This window comes from Pistacia vera, unplaced genomic scaffold, assembly GCF_008641045.1.
Source record: "Pistacia vera cultivar Batoury unplaced genomic scaffold, PisVer_v2 Contig1129, whole genome shotgun sequence".
NCBI lineage: Eukaryota > Viridiplantae > Streptophyta > Magnoliopsida > Sapindales > Anacardiaceae > Pistacia > Pistacia vera.
Window position 1 is genome coordinate 424,861 of NW_022195170.1, and position 6,205 is coordinate 431,065.

Consider the following 6,205-nt stretch of genomic DNA (forward strand, 5'->3'; position numbering starts at 1 on the left):
GTGGAGGATGAGGATGATCTAACTCATGATGAAGAAAATGAGCTCCAAAACTATTAGTTGGCTAGAGACAGGCAAAGGAGAGAAATTAGGTTGCCTCATAGATATGAATGGGCTGACATGGTTACATTTACACTCCAAGTTGCTGAAGAGATAGAAGAAGAACCTATGACAGTTAGAGAAGCCGTAGAGAGTAGAGAATCTAAGTTGTGGAAGTTAGCTATGCAAGAGGAGTATGAGTCCTTGATGAAGAACAATACTTGGATCCTTATTAATAAACCTGAGGGCAATAGGGTCGTCAAGCGTAAATGGGTGTTCAAAAGAAATGAGGGAATTCCAGGGGTGGAGTCACCTAGAATTAAAGCTAGGTTAGTAGCAAAGGGCTTTACACAGGTTAAGGGGTAGATTACACTAAAATATTTTCACTTGTGGTAAGGCATACAACCATTAGGGTCCTCTTATCTTTGGTGGCTCAATTTGAACTTGAATTAAAGCAACATGATGTTAAAACAACCTTTTTGCATGATGATTTAGAAGAGAAAATTTTGATGGAACAACTTGAAATGTTCGAAAAGGGTCCTAGAAATCAGGTGTGTCTTTTAAAGAAGTCTTTGTATGGGTTGAAACAGTCACCCAAGCAATGGTATAGGAAGTTTGATAGTTTTATGATTAATGCTGGTTTCAAGAGAAGCAATTTTGATGGCTGTCTTTACTTCAAATATTTGTATGGTGACTGTTATCTTTACTTAGCTCTTTATGTTGAGGATATGTTGCTAGCCTATAGTGATGCTTCTAAAATTGCTAGATTTAAGATTGAAATGAATAGGCAATTTGAAATGAAAGACTTGGGGCAGACTAAGAAGATTTTAGGCATGAACATTGAAAAAGATAAGAAAACAGCGAGGATGGTACTATCTCAAAGGGAGTATGCTGAAAAAGTTGTTAAGAGATTTAATATGTTTAATTGTAAACATGTTAAAACTCTAATGGGTCAACATATTAAATTGAGTGTGGATCAATGTCCAGAAACTGAGGATGATAAAAGGAAAATGGCATGTGTTCCTTATGCAAATGCAATAAGGAATTTAATGTATTTAATGGTTTGTATAAAACCTAAAGCTTTTGCAGTTAGCTATGTGAGTAGATTTATGAGTAATCCTAGAAAATGTCATTGGGAGGCAGTGAAATGTATTCTAAGTATGTTAGGGGGTCAATCTCAACAGGGGTTGTGCACAGTAAAAGACAAGATCAAATGAATTTCATTATGGGATATGTTGACATTGATTATGTTGGGAATCTTGATAATAGGAAGTCAATAATTGGTTTTGTGTTTTCTTTGTGGGATAACTTGGTTTGTTGGCACTACAAGAAAAATGACTTTCTACGTCTAGCAAAATTAAACGTTGATAGTAAAATTTAAACGCTAAATGTCTTGCACGTCTAAATTTCGTAGTCGCCACGTAATTGCAAAATCGTTGTTGCAAAAAGTATAGGTATCTAAAAAGTTGGTTAGACGCGGAAAGTTTTTCTTTGGCGACTAGCAAATTAGTCGCTAATTGCTGGTTGAAATAATCCCCCGCTTAGACGCTAAATGTGTAAGGGTAAATTGGTAAAATTGTATCACGACTAATCAATTAATTGCAAAATGTGTCTTGTAGTGACTAATAATTTGTCGCAAATGTCACAAAAATTAGATGCTGAAGGTTTAAGGGTAAATTCGTAAAACTTTTTTACGACTATTTTATTAGTCAACAAATGTATCTTTTGGTGACAAAAATTTAATGGTTAATTCCAATCATTTTAGATGCTGAATGTAGAATCCAAATATGATAACTTACTTTTCGCTACTATGAAATTAGTTGCAAGAATGTGTTTTTTTTTTTTTTTTTTGGAAAAAATAAATAGTGGCAAAAGCATTTCGTTTTTAGTGGGGAAATATATATACTCGATTTGGTTTCTTACATCTTGTAACTAATGTTTAGTCATTAAAATTAATTTTTTGCATCTAAATAATATAGTAACTGATTGTATATAAGTTATGGAAACTAATTATTTTAGTCAGATATTATTTATTAGCCTTTCCTGCTATATTATTTCTACGACTAATAATTTAATAGCTAATTGGTTAACATTCAAGAGCATTATTTTTACTCTCCGTAAATAACCTAGTTTATACATTCAACATCAACAAAATAATTGACACAATATAAAAATCTGATCACTAACATCAAATATCATATTTTCATATATATATAGAGTCCATACATGGATTTTTATGCATGATGAGCAATAAAAATCCAAAATGCACTATTCTTTTATGTGCATAACCAAAAAAATAAAGCATGCACCCCACATTTTCATCAGTGGCTATCTATCTGTGCATAACTAACAAACAAAATGCCCACCCCATGTACACCATCTAAAAGGATATATGCAAGCAATCCTAAAAAGTCCAAAAAGATGGTCCTACCCCCATGTCAAAATATATGCTACCCATGTAACAAAAAAACTAACCATTAATATTGTTAGCATCTCAAGTGTCACTAGTTGAGGTTCATCAAATAGCTGTAGCAGACGAGGAAGACGTTTCATCAATTGGAGATGGCAATGGCAGTCCAGTTGGAGCTCTAGCTCGTTGGAAATGTGCAGCTGCTATAGTGATCTGCTTTAGCATCTCCAACATTTGAAAATGCTGTTCTTCAAGCATTTTTATTTTCTGTTTTTGTTGATCAAATAAGATGAGCTGCTCCTCCATCTGTTTAATCTTATTTTGTTGTTGTTGCACTATGCACCTTAACTCTGCTCCTCCACCTGTTTAATCTTATTTTGAATTTCTTGTGTAGCATATGATTCCTCCTTAGTAACAACAGTACTAATGCTTTAACTGAAGGCTGAGCTTTTTTAATTTTGCAAAGAAAGATGACATGGTAAGATCCAACAAACACTTGAGTTGTAGAAATCTGTAGAAAATAATATTTGCTCATAAATACCTCAATAAATCCATCAAACGAGAAAGAATAAGAAGCTACACATCTGGAGAACAATGAGCACATTCAACATGATTTTTTGTCCCAAACTAACAGCAACAAAAAATCATCCAAAAAGTCAAACTTGAATCTGTAGATAGACTACAATAGCCCTGTAAAACAAAAACCATTAAGAGCCATATTCAATAGACAGTTGCATGTTGATTACGTCTATATATATATATATATATATATATTATTATATATAAATATATATGTATAATAGTCATTTTTCACCATTTTTCATTAAAGGAGAAAACTATTGCATGTTGCCAGCAAAATATCAAGACCTGTATGAGTATGGATGTCTGCTCCTATGAAATTGGTGCATTCAGAAACATGGCAAAGATGTATTAAGTGAAGAGTACCACATTAGAAGTGTAGCAAAGTTTTTTGTTATAAGTTAAGAGTCAAAATGTCAAGGTCAAAGATTAATAGTCTTCAAAACAAGCAGTAATCATAGTCAAAGAAATTAGAAAGTTGTTTTCCAATGTTTATAAATTTTCTCGTATAGTTTGTAGAGAGTTACCTTCACGGATTGAAAGGATAAAAGATGAATTAGATCAAGACTCTTGATAGAAGACAAGTTGTTTTGAACTCTATGAGGCCTTGTGAAGTCTTTACCAAAGCAATTAAAATTTCTCCAAAAGGAATGGACTCGGAAATGCCAAGACTGCAAATATGCCATAAATTTAGAGCAACCAGACCATGACATAACACGGAAAAAGAGCCTTTATGGTTTGCAATGACCTGAAATCCAAAGTCATTCCCCAAATGATAAGAAAAAATACAAAAGCTATACTAACTATCAGCATCAAGATAATGAAGGAAGGGATAAAAACAAATGCTTACACTCCTTCGAAGACAAAGGGAAAAAAAACAAACAAACAAAAGGGTTGTGCATAAAACAGTTCCTTCTACCTGTATTAGTACCAAAAGAAAAGCTAAACTTAATTAGTCAACCAATTAACCAAAATTTTAAGGGCAGGTGGATGATGAATGAATCTAAATAGCTCCATCATTTTTTATACAGAGTTTAAAGCCAGAAGTCCTTCATCTCAATAGAAACCATCATACAAGAAACAAAGACACAACCATATGCTAACACAACTTGAAAACTGAAATGCCCCAATCTAGAATATTCACCACCATGCCATGTCTCAATCATAACAGAAACGAAAAAACAAGTTTCACTTTTCCTTTCTTTCCAGATTGTACAGTCAATAATTAACATATAATTATGATAGTTCTATTGTAAATAAAATTTAAGCTGACAAACACAATGTCGCACACTGATGATTCTTCAATACTCATTAATGTTAAAGAAGAATTTAAAATTTTAACAACAGCCCATTATTTGGTGGCCGGGAAACTACAAGAAAACAAATTAAAAGGAAAAAAAAAAAAAACTAAAAACCCATCTCAGAAAAAGGTACATAAACACATTGGGCTTTGAATCAGCGACAATTTCTAGTTCTACAGGACAATCAAAACATTAAAATTCTCTGCCTCACCATTTCTTCGTATTTAAATGGGGATAGTGAAATTCATCAACGAAAGATAAACTAAGAAGTGGAGAATAAAACACGAAGGGATAAAAAATTAAAATTAAGAAAAAAAAAAAAAAAAGCATTTCGCTTACATGGGTTTTTGCAGAGAGCTACCGTGTCGAAGTGAGGAGACTGCCAGCCAAGACGGTCCTTTTCTGATGGGCTTTAGAAAGAAAAAAATTACCACAATATTGGAGGGTTTTTGATGAATAAACCATATTATATGGTTCTGGGCATTCTGGTATTTATCACATTGATATCTCAAAGTGTACCATCCAAAACCTTCACTGAGGTTTACGGATTTCTGGAAACTCCTTAAATTTATTTATTTATTTATCTTTTTCAAAGAACAATAATCACCCAAAACTTGAATCCAAAAAATCATCCAAAGCTGCAACGAAAGGCACATCAAACTCATTTTAATGGCAACTAGCAACGCTAAAAACTTAGAACTTTAAAAAAAATAAAAAAAAATAAAATAAAAATTACCACACCCCAAAGCTTGTTCTTTATAAACAACAATGAAAGCATTATAAATAAATAAAATTTAAAAAGTGGAAAACAAAATACCTAGCCACAAACATCATAGCAAATATCATCACTCGTTTTCGAACAGTAATGGCCACCTTCATTACTCATCATCCACCACATTTTTTATCAATAGTTTCCACACAATCTGAAGATTCATTGTTCCCACACAGATCAGCTTCACAATGACCGAAATGCCGTAACTCTCCCTTCACAAAACCTTTCTTCTCTTCAACAGCCCAGATTGATTAATCCATTCAACCTTTTGCCCTAATCGCAAAGAGAAGAAGATTGAGAAGGACAGAGCAATTAGAAGAATCCCAACCAGAAGAAGATTGAGAAGAAAAGAGCAATTAGAAGATTTGAGAAGAAGATTGATTGTCGCAACGAGAAACTTCTGCGAATCAGTGGAAGAGCGACAAAGAGAGATTTTGGGCGGAAGAGAGGGAAATGTTTCTCGTTTTTGGGCGGAAGAATGGGTTTTTTGGGCGCTCGAATTTTGGGCAGAAGAAATGGGTTATTCTAATAGTTTATAACCATAGCTTTGGCCTAATGAAAGATGGGTGGGAGAATTTGCTTCGGTGAAAATAAACAATATTTAGTGGTTAACATTTTGGTTGGGACGAACTCTTATTAACAACTATAACTTTAAACTTTAATTGCGAAAATAACATACCCAAAATTTTAATTTATTTCAAGCAGGAAAATGGGTTGATCAAACTGATTTGCAGAATTTATCACACATTTGGCAACTAAAATCTAAGTTCCTAAAAGAAGATAGTTTGCAACTAATTAATTAGTTACGCAACAGTAATTTTAGTCATAATTTAAAATATCATTTTTTTTTTATTTTACAGGGAAAGTGGGAGCCAAAAACAATTATCAACTTTTAGCGACTAAATACATATTAGTTGCTATACATAAGTTTTTGCAATTATTTGTAATATGCACAAAACAATTAGTTGCCATATGTACCTTAAGCCCTTTGTAATTATTGTTAGAAGCTTGGATATTTAAGTAATTGTATCATTTTGTAACTAATAAAAATAGTTACAAATTAATTAATTAATATTTGCATTTAATTTAGCAACTATTCAGTAGTTG

At 32.7% G+C, this 6,205-nt stretch overlaps 1 long non-coding RNA gene across 3 annotated transcripts; it reads right to left on the bottom strand.

Annotated features, from left to right (window-relative positions):
* Positions 1-2,260: 2,260 nt before the first annotated feature.
* Positions 2,261-5,665, bottom strand: LOC116142590. 3 transcript variants are annotated; one of them, XR_004130008.1, is made up of 5 exons: positions 5,144-5,665; positions 4,666-4,964; positions 3,876-3,944; positions 3,553-3,773; positions 2,261-2,957 (listed from the first exon to the last, which is right to left on the bottom strand). It is a non-coding gene; the product is annotated as an uncharacterized LOC116142590 (long non-coding RNA). The 3 variants fall into 3 exon arrangements; XR_004130010.1 differs by having other exon boundaries at positions 2,261-3,136; XR_004130014.1 differs by lacking the exon at positions 3,876-3,944.
* Between the last annotated feature and the right edge of the window lie 540 nt (positions 5,666-6,205).